The sequence below is a fragment of the Natator depressus genome, chromosome 1 (genome assembly GCF_965152275.1).
Source record: "Natator depressus isolate rNatDep1 chromosome 1, rNatDep2.hap1, whole genome shotgun sequence".
NCBI classification, from domain to species: domain Eukaryota; kingdom Metazoa; phylum Chordata; order Testudines; family Cheloniidae; genus Natator; species Natator depressus.
In genome coordinates, this window is record NC_134234.1 from 348,839,368 (window position 1) to 348,850,605 (window position 11,238).

General features: G+C 44.3%; 1 long non-coding RNA gene across 1 annotated transcript; it reads left to right on the forward strand.

Annotated features, from left to right (window-relative positions):
- The first annotated feature begins 4,574 nt into the window (after positions 1-4,574).
- On the forward strand, positions 4,575-11,018 carry LOC141987730 (uncharacterized). Its single transcript, XR_012639610.1, has 3 exons — positions 4,575-7,016; positions 8,600-8,672; positions 10,936-11,018. It is a non-coding gene; the product is annotated as an uncharacterized LOC141987730 (long non-coding RNA).
- The last annotated feature ends 220 nt before the right edge of the window (positions 11,019-11,238 follow it).

Genomic DNA, 11,238 nt, shown 5'->3' on the forward strand with positions numbered 1-11,238 from the left:
CCTAACACATTTAGGAAACTGAGTAAAGGTAAATCTCACCCTCAGAGATGTTCCAATAAGCTTCTTTCACAGACTAGACTCTTTCTTAGTCTGGGCCCAATCCCTTTCCCCTGGTTCAGTCCTCGTTAGTTCCAGCTCAGGTAGTAACTAGGGGTTTTCTCATGACTGCGACCCACTTTAGTCTGTTCCACCCCCTTTTATAGCTTTGGCGCAAGGCGGGAATCCTTTGTCTCTCTCTGGGTCCCCACTCCTCCTTCTAAATGGAAAAGCACCAGGTTTAAGATGGATTCCAGTACCAGGTGACATGGTCACATGCCCTGTGAGACCCCCCAAGCCTTCATTCTCCACATCAGATACACAGGAAGGCTTGCAGGTAAACAGAGCCATTTACAGCCAACTGTCCTAGTCAATGGGAGCCATCAAGATGCTAAACCACCATTAATGGCCCACACTTTGCATAATTACAATAGGACCTCAGAGTTAACTTCATATTTCTAGTTTTAGATACAAGAATGATACATACATACAAATAGGATGACCACACTCAGTAGATTATAAGCTTTGTAATGATACCTTACAAGAGACCTTTTGCATGAAGCATATTCCAGTTACATTATATTCACACTCATTAGCATATTTCCATAAAATATATGGAATGCAACATCACACTAACAAATAGAAAAGGGGACAGTAGATAGCAAATCAATATAAATTAGAAGTTATGAAGTGTAGAAAACTAATAAGGGAAGTTAAAGACACCAGGGAAAAATCCTTGTCTGGCAGGACTAATGACACCAAGAAGGCATTTTAAAAGTATATTAGGAACAAAAGAAAAAGCAGCACAAGTGGAAGGATGGGCCCAAGTATCAGCCCATTTGTAGAGCCCTGTGCGGATGCAAAAATGTGGATCCGCATCTGATCCGCATCCGCCAGGATCAACCTGTGATCCGACCCACAATCCGCTAGCTGTCTTTTACCTGTATCTGCATCACATCTTCACCCACAGCAACAAGCTGTCTCACAAGGGCTAGCGACGGCGGGGAGAGGGGGTTGGAGGAGTGAGTGGGTGAATAGGAGGGTGGAGTCTTGCAGGGAAGGGGCAGTGTGGGGGCAGGGTCTTGCAGGGAAGGGGCAGTGTGGGGGCAGTGCGGCGGGGGGATTGGGGGGAAGGGGGAAGGGGCAGTGTGGGGGCAGGGTCTTGAGGAGAAGGGGCAGTGTGGAAGGGGGATGGGGGAAGGGGCAGTGCGGGGGCAGGGTCTTGCAGGGAAGGGGCAGTGTGGGGGCAGGATCTTGAGGAGAAGGGACAGTGCGGGGGGCAGGGTCTTGCAGGGAAGGGGCAGTGCGGAGGGGGGATTGGGGGGAAGGGGTGTTGCATCACGTGCTTCTCCTGGGGGCTCATGAGTGACGGCACACAGCAGCAGCAGTCCATGTTTCAACACAGTGGGGTGGAGGAGTGGGGTGCCGGGGCTCCGCCCATTCCAATACCAATGGCTGGGGACAGGCCCTGCTGCCCAGGAGCTGGCTGGCCAGGAGTGTGGCCCGTGCTGCTGGGCCAGGCCATCGTGGGAACGCTGGCCCTCTGACTTACCAGCCTGGGCTCCCTTTCACACTATGCTGCTGTGACAAGCTACAGACCCACTTCCGGTCCTACACTTCCATCAGCATTCACACAGGTAGGGACACACCCAGCTGCAGTTACACGCAGGTTTACCAGCCACTGCATGAACCAACAATAGAGAGGTTACAGCCAAAATAACCTCCAGTCCCCCAGAGCTGTACCGTCCTGCCTGGATTGAAACCCCGATCCCTATGAATTTATTTCCCAGTTCGCCTCCCCCTCAATGTGGGGTGGAAATGCAACAGCCTTTGCCCCTTGAGAGAAGATTTCCAAGCACTACATTCAAACTCACTAATTTAGATAAAGCAAAAACAATCAAAGCAGATTACCTAGCAAATAAACAAAAACGCAAACTAAGCTTAACATACTAGATGGACTGCTAATTCATATTCAATCTCTCACCCTGTCTGATGATACAAGCAGGCTTGCAGAGTCTTAAGGCACAAGCTGCACTTGCTTTTCAGCTTGGGTTCCCCACCCTTGTTCAAAGTCCTTTTTCCTTAGGAGCTTCTCTTAGGTCTTTAGTTGTGGGGGAGAGAAGAACAGATGAGGTCACTCCCTGCCTTACATAGCTTTAGCACAGGGGTCGGCAACCTGCGGCATGCCGAATTTTACTGGCATGCTGCTGCCAGCCAGGGTCCCGGCCACCGGCCCTGCTCAGACCGCTGCTGGCCGCGGGTTCCGTTGGGGGGCCCCTGTAAATGTAACATTTATTACTGGCACATGAAACCTTAAATTAATGAAGACTTGGCACGCCACTTCTCAAAGGTTGCCGACCCCTGCTTTAGCATATGGCAGGAACCCTTTGTTTCAAACTTGGTTCCCAGACCAGTTTGTGAAAAAATACAGACATCCCAAAATGGAGTCCAGAGTCATGTGGCCTGGTCACGTGCCCTGGCATATCTTGCTGAGTCATAGCAGCCATTACTTACAGGCTGTCTGGAGCATCCCAGGTCATGGATAAGCTTCTCCTAAGGGCTATTGTTTTTCCTGAATGGCCCATTACCCTGAATAGGCCCTTTTACCTAGTGGGTGTCACCCAGGTGTGACTACATGTGAAATACAGATACTTAGTCAATATTCATAACTTCAGATGCAAAAATGATACATGCATACAAATAAGAATCAGATTCAGCAAATCAGATCTTTTCCAATGACACCGCACATGACCCATCTTGTACAAAATGCATCATAATTATGTAATAATTATATCATAATCATACAACTATGAAGAATATGGAGTGCAGTGTGACAGGGACCTCGAGTCCCCTGAACTCAAGTCAGGACTAAGGTGTTTGTCTAACCTGCTTTTAAAAATATCCAATGATGCAGATTCCACAACATCTTGGCAATTTATTCCAGTGCTTAACCACCCTGACAGGAAGTTTTTCCTAATGTCCAACTTAAACCGCCCTTGCTGCAGTTTAAGCCCATTGTTTCTTGTCCTAGGTTAAGGAGAATAATTTTTATCCCTTCTTCTTGTAACAACCTTTTATGTACTTGAAAATTGTTAGTCTTCTCTTCTCCAGACTAAACAAAGCCATTTTTTCAGTCTTCCCTCACAGGTCATGTTTTCTAGACCTTTAATCATTTTTGTTGCTCTCCTCTGGACTTTCTCCAATTTGTCCACATCTTTCCTGAAATGTGGCACCCAGAACTGGACACAATACTCCAGCTGAGGCCCAATCAGCACTCAGTAGAGAGGAAGAATTACTTCTTGTGTCTTGTTTACAACACTCCTGCTAATACAGCCCAGAATGATTTTTGCTTTTTTTGCAACAGTGTCACACTGTTGACTCATATTTACCTTGTGATCCACTATCACCCGCAGATCCCTTTCCACTGTACTCCTTCGTAGGCAGTTATTTCCTATTGTGTATGTGTGAAATTGTTCCTTCCTAAGTGGAATACTTTGCATTTGTCCTTATTTTTCATCTTATTTATTTCAGACCATTTCGCCAGTTTGTCCAGATCATTTTGAATTTTAATCCTGTCCTCCAAAGCATTTGCAACCCCTCCCAGATTAATATTGTCCACAAACTTCATCAGTGTACTCTCTATGCCATATCTAAATCAGTGGTTCTTAACCTGGGGTGCACACACCCCCTGGGGGTGCAAGATGCCCTTTCTGGGGGTCCGAGACATACCTGAATTTTTTAGAAGGTAAATCATCGAAAACACAAATTAAGCACAGGCACGTAAGTACAACTACTTTGTTTCATCAAACCTATGTATGTATTAACATTATACATTTAACAATTACTGTAATATCCAAACAAAAATATATCTAGGTTTAAAGAACTGACCTACTTCAACGATTTTTGACAAGGGGTGAGAGAATATATTTTGAGAACCAAAGGTGCAGGCTTCAGTAAAGGTTAAGAACCACTGATCTAAATCATTGATAAAGATACTGAACAGAACCAGACTGATCCATGCAGGGCCCCACTCAATATGCTTGTCCAGCTTGACTATGAACCGCTAACTACTCTCTGGGAATGGTTTTCCAACCACTTATGCACACACCGTATAGTACAGGGGTTCTCAAACTGGGGGTCGGGACCCCTCAGGGGGTCACGAGGATATTACCTGGGGGGTCATGAGCTGTCAGCCTCCACCCCCAGGCCCCGCTTTGCCTCCAGCATTTATAATGGTGTTAAATATATAAAAAAGTGTTTTTAATTTATTAGGGTGGACATACTCAGAGGCTTACTATGTGAAAGGGGTCATCAGTACAAAAGTTTGAGAACCACTGTTATAGTAGGTTCATTGAGGCTATATTTCCCTAGTTTGTGTATGAGACGGTCATGTGAGACAGTATCAAAAGCCTTACTAAAGTCAAAATATACCACATCTATTGCTTCTCCCTCTCTCTCCCCCGCCCCGCCCCACCCCACCCCTCCACCCACAAGCCTTGTTACCCTGTCAAAGAAAGGTATTAGGTTGGTTTGACATGATTTGTTCTTGACAAATCCAGGCTCTATCTTCTAAGTGTCTGCAAACTGATTGCTTAATTATTTGCTCCATTATCTTCCCAGGTACTGAAGTTAAGATGACTGGTCTGCAATTCCCCAGGTTGTCCTTATTTCCCTTTTTCAGATGGGCACTGCATTTGCTCTTTTCCAGTCCTCTGGAATCTCTCCTGTCTTCCATGAGTTTTCAAAGATAATCGTTCAGATATCTCCTCAGTCAGCTCCTGGAGTATTCTAGGATGTATTTAATCAGGCCCTGGTGATGTGAAGACATCTAACTTTTCTAAATAATTTTTAAACTTGTTCTTTCCTTATTTTAGCATCTGATCCTACCTCATTTTCACTGGCGTTCATTAAGTTAGAAGTCCAATCACTACTAACCTTTTCGGTGAAAACCCAAACAAGAAAGGCATTTAGCCATTTCCACATTTTCTGTTATTGATTCCCCCCGTCATTGAGTAATGGGCCTACCCTGTCCTTGGTCTTCCTTTTGCTTCTAATGTAGTTCATAGAATCATAGAATATCAGGGTTGGAAGGGACCTCAGGAGGTCATCTAGTCCAACCCCCTGCTCAAAGCAGGACCAATCCCCAATCAAATCATCCCAGCCAAGGCTTTGTCAAGCCTGACCTTAAAAACTTCCAAGGAAGGAAGGAGATTCTACCACCTCCCTAGGTAACGCATTCCAGTGTTTCACCACCCTCCTAGAGCTCACCCAAGCCCCAGCTGAAGTGGTCTATCCCTTTTCTAGGGCTTCCTGTCATCATTAGCTTTTTGAAGGCTGCACATTAAGCAGATGTTTCCAGAGAACTATCCACAGTGACTCCAAGATCCCTTCCTTGAGTGGTAACCGCTAATTTACACCTCATCATCTTGGATGTATAGTTGGGATTATGGTTTTCCAATTTGCGTTACTTTGCATTTATCAATATGGAATTTCATTTGCCATTTTGTTGCCCAGTCACACAGTTTTGTGAGATCCTTTTGTAACTCTTCACAGTCTACTTTGGACTTAACTATCTTGAGTAATTTTTTATTGTCTGCAAATTTTTCCACCTCAGTGTTTGCCACCTTTTCTAGATCACTTACGAATATGTTGAACAGCACTGGTCCCAGTACAGATCCTTGGGGGATGCTGCCATTTACCTCTTTCCACTGTAAAAACTGACCATTTATTCCTATGCTTAGTTTCCTGTTTTTTAACCACTTCTTGATCCATGAAAGGACCTTCCCTCTTAGCCCATGAAAACTTACTTTGCTTAAGAGCCTTTGGAGTGGGACCTTGTCAAAGGCTTTCTGAAAGTCCACATACACTAAATTGAGTGGATCGCCCTTTTCCACACGTTTGTTGACCCCCCCCTCAAATAATTCCAAAAGATTGGTGAGGCATGACTTGACTTCCTTTTACAAAAGCCGTGTTGACTCCTCCCCAACAAATCATGTCAATCTATTTGTCTGATAATTCTGTTCCTTACTATAATTTCAACCAGTTTGCCAGGTACTGAAGGTAGGTTTACTGGCCTGTAATTGCCAGGATCACCTCTGGCAAAGACCTATAAAAACAGGCTATTTGGTTTACTCCAGTATCAGGAATACCTTCTCTCCTACTGTAAATACAGTGGTATTCCCTCACCCCATCCCAACACACAGAGCAGTCCACACACAGACTCTCCTTCACTTCATATGTCAATTGACAACAACAATCAGCTTGTCTCCTGTTGCTCCATATGAAGTCTAGAAACATCCATCTCACAGATGCCATTACACGAAGAGTCAGGGACACCAGGATACGTCTCCCACCCTCTGTTGTGAGAGGCCTGGACTTGACATGACCCACAGCCCTCTTGTGTATGACTTAGCATAACCTGCAGCCATCTTGTAGTTTCAGCTACCATAAATTAGAAATAAAAACTATAAAGTCAGGAAAATTCATCCTCAGCAGACAGAAAAATACCAGCTGCATCCTTACTAACAGGAATAGATACAGTACAATCACAGTTTCATGGGAATAGAAGGAAGTATGAACAAGCTAACCTTGAATTTCTGCAAGTTTCTTACTAGGTGCCTGAACTTTTAGTTCAAAGTTGCTTTTGCTGATAAGTAGCAATTATGAGGTTTTGCTGTTGCTAGAGAAGTTGTTTGAGCCCATTAGGGATTATGATTGGTTAAATTTATTGCATAGTCATGTTTTAAGTAAAATACTTCGTTAAAGTATAGATAAGAAGGACTCTCATTTTAACTATATAATGAGGGTCAAAAAAGATGCCCGCTGGAACTAACTCCGGGACACAGCTCAAGAATAAAGCTGCCAGAATGCTTACATCGTGCACGACCATTCCGTGTAGAAGCCGGCGCCCAGGACGAAATCTGATGCTGACCGGCCATTGGGAGAAGTCTGGCTGCTTTATTGGGAGTGGCGAGCATTAGGTACTTGGCGTGTGTATTCTGTTGATTAATTGTTAATAAATACATGTACATGTTTAAGGGTATTACTGTGTAAAGACTCCTTCACTTGCACAAGATCCTGTTAACCCATAGAGGCCCACTGGACCCAGGGGAGGGGGAGGGCCTGAATTGTGTGGGTAACTCCTCCAGGATACATAGCAGCTGGAATAATTTACACATTAGTAACATCTTGATGTGACGGTCATATTGCATCATAGGAGAGAAGGGATCTGGGCAGGGATACAAGGCCAGACTTCTAGCTCTTTGTGGCACTAACTATAAGCTTCTTGACTCAGGTTGTTTTTTTGTTTTGTTTGTTTTAAAGAAGTGTGTTTTAATTTACCTGGGCTCCATATTGACACTCTAAAATGCTGCAAAATCTTTAACTCGTTTCTATTCTTTTCCTGTCTCGTTCAGTACTTTGTGTCTATTCTTTTCCCAGGAGCTTAGAACATGGAAAAGAAGGAAGGGCTGAGCAGAGGGGGAGAACTTTCTGCTTTACCAACTAGCATTTTCTCCCCCTTCCCCGGTGTTTTCAAATTATGGTGCAATTAACTAAATTTAGAAATAAAGTTTTTAAAGTCACAGTTGAGCGCAAACACTGCAGCAGCAAGTGTCTCGACAAACTTTTAACAAGTCCCTTTGTGCCTTATTTAGAAGTTACAGAAAAACACCCTGGTTAATAAATCCCCAGGAAATTCTGTACTGTTGTCATTAATGCTCAAACCTTGGGGGGATTTGTCATGGAGACAAGTGAGGACTGTTGGGGGACAGGTCCTGAGCAGAGACAAGGAGCAGGAAAACTTCATTTTCAAACTTCAGCTTTTCCATTCAATTTAAAGTGTGCTATTGAGGGGCACTAACTGACCCCTGTGCAGTTTCTACCTCTCAGCAGAGAGAGGTACAAGCTGAGGGCTGAATAGGTAGAGGCTGTCATGCAGGGAACCTCCTGTAGATCACTGGCAGAGGCTAGGAAGGGGAGAGGGTGGCTGGAGCAGCTGCGGTCTGTGCTGTACCTGTTCCGTGCAGTAACAGACCCACCAGGACTGTCAAGCCAGCACATTTCATCAACACTATACAAGACACTAGAGACAGAGTGTCGCTGCTGTGGCTGCAGAAGAGATTTCACAGGGGGTCACCATGTCCCTGTGGGAACATCCAGGCCAGTAAGGATCCCCGAGATCCGAGCTGGAACCGGTCCCCTCCTGACCCCTTTGACGAGGTCCTGACACTCCACGCTCCCTGGCTTCGTTCAGGCCGATGGGCTCCCCCGTCCCTTCCCTTGTGTGAGGCTGCAGAGTCACCTCCCACTTTTCCTGAAGTTCCACCTAGTTTTCCCCTGTTTTCCTCTCACTGCTCACAGTTACAGTCAAATCAACTTCCTGCTGAACTGGGCCAGTGCGGCTCCGTAAGGCCCAGCCCAGGGCCATATTCCCTAAGGAAGTCAAGCTGGTGAGAGGCAGAGCAGCTGGAAGTCTCTGTGCAAAGATACAAGTAAAAAATAGGGGTGAGGTCATGACAGGGGTCTACAGGAGACCACTAACCACCTCCTCTTCCTGAACCAGGCATTTCTAGAACAACCAAAAAACAGCAACACCACAAGACCGGAGGGACGCTACGCAGACATCTATTGGGAAGGTAATATGGCAAAATGCAATATTCCCAGTCAAGTCTTGGAATGTATTGGAGACCATTTTTTGTTTCAGGAAGTGGAGGAAGTAACCAGGGGCACAGCCATATTAGACTGGATTCCAACCAACAGGGAGGAATTGGAAGCGAATCTGAAGGCGGAAGGCAATTGGGGTGACAGTGACTGTGAAATGAGAGATTTCATGATTGCACGGAAAGGGAAGAGTGAGAGCAGTAGACTAAGGACAGTGGACTTAAAAGAAATAGGGTTTCACAAAGTCAGAACTAGTAGGTAAGGTCCCATGGGAAGACAATTGAAGGAATCATAGAATATCAGGGCTGGAAGGGACCCCAGGAGGTCATCTAGTCCAACCCCCTGCTCAGAGCAGGACCAACCCCCAGTTTCTACCCCAGATCCCTAAATGGCCCCCTCATGGATTGAACTCACAACCCTGGGTTTAGCAGGCCAATGCTCAAACCACGGAGCTATCCCTCCCCTGCAAAATGATACATGCATATGTAACACCAACAGACCCCAGTTGTCGGCAGGCAGGATCAAACCGGGGACCTCTGCAGCTTAGTGCATGAGCCTCTACCACATGAGCTAAACATCACTTGGCTGTTCAGTCACCTGAAAAAGAAGATCAGGAGAGCTGGCAGTTTCTCAAGGAGAAAGTATTAAAGGCACAACTGAAAACTATTCCAATGTGAAGGAAAGAGAGGAAAAATAGTAAGAGCCCAATATGGCTCCATCAGGACCTCTTTAGTGACCTGAAAATGAATCCTACACAAAGGGGAAACATGGCTAACTGCAAAGGAGGAGTGCAAAAGAACAGCACAAGCACGTAGGAGAAAATTCAGAAAGGCTAAAGCACAAAATGAGTTACATCTAGCAAGGGACATAAATACATTAAGAGCAAGAGAAATAACATCAAGAAGGCTAAAGTGTTTAATGCCTCTTTTGCTTCACTCTTCACTAACAAGATTAATGGGGACAGATACTCAACACAATTAACATTAACAACAAGAGGGAAGAAATGTGAGCCAAAATAGGGAAAGAACAGGTTAAAGAATACGAAGATAAGTTACATGTATTCAAGTCAGCAAGGGCCTGATGAAATTCATCCTAGGGTACTTCAGGAACTAGCTGAAGCAATCTCAGAACCATTAGCTAGCAATTATCTTCAAGAACTCAAGAAGGACGAGTGAGGTCCCAGATGACTGGAGAAGAGCAAACATAATATGTATCTTTAAAAAGGGAAACAAAGAGGGTGCAGGAAATTACAGACTAGTCAGCCTAGCTTCGAAACCTGGAAAGATACTCGAACAAATTATTAATCAGTTTGCAAGCACCTAGAGGGCAATAGGATTATAAGAAAAGGTCAGAATGGATTTGTCAAGAACAAATCATACCAACCTAATTTCCTGTCCACGTTCAGACATGCAGGGGAGTGTTTTGTTTGGGAATTTTCTTTACAATCTCTGTCCACATGTTGCTCTGTCTTAATGCTGGAGAGGGTGAGCTCAGATACAAGAATACTTAGTAGGACTGTCAATTAATTGCAGTTAACTCACGCAATTAACTAAAAAAATTAATTGTGATTAAAAAATCTAATCACAATTAATTGCACTTATAACAATAGAATACCAATTGAAATTAAATATTTTGATTGTTTTTCTACATTTTAAATATTGACTTCAATTACAACACAGAATATGAAGTGCACAGGGCTTTTGCTTACAAATATATGCACTGTAAAAACGATAAAAGAAACAGCATTTTTCAGTTCACCTCATACAAGTACTGAAGTGTGATCTCTTGATCATGAAAGTGGAACTTCCAAATGCAGATTTTTTTTTGGTTACATAACTGCACTCAAACAAACCAGTGTAAAACTTTAGAGCCTACAAGTCCCCTCAGTCCTACTTCTTATTCTGCCAATCGCAAAGACAAACCAGTTTGTTTATATTGACGGGAGATACTTCTGCCTGTTTCTTTATTTACAATGTCACCTGAAAGTGAGAACAGGCGTTTGCATGGCACTACTGTAGCCAGTGTTGCAAGGTATTTACACGCCAGGTATGCTAAACACTCATACGCCCCTTCATGCTTTGCCCACCATTCCAGAGGACAAGCTTCCATGCTGATGATGCTCATTAAAAAAAATAATGCATCGATTAAATTTGTGACTGTACTTCTTGGTGGTGGTGGGAATTGTATGTCTCCTGCTCTGTTTTACCCGTGTTCTTCATATATTTCATGTTTTTGCAGTCTCGGACCATGACCCAGCACCTGTTTAAGAACACCTTCACAGCAGATTTGACAAAACGCAAAGATGGTACCGATATGAAATTTCTAAAAATAGCTACAGCACTCGACCCAAAGTTTAAGAATCTGACGTGCCTTCCAAAATCTGAGAGGGACGAGGTGTGGAGCATGCTTTCAGAAGTCTTAAAAGAGCAACACTCTGATGCGGAAACTACAGAATCCAAACCACCAAAAAAGAAAATCAACCTTCTGCTGGTGGCATCTGATGCAGATGATGAAAATGAACATGCATCGGTCCCCACTGCT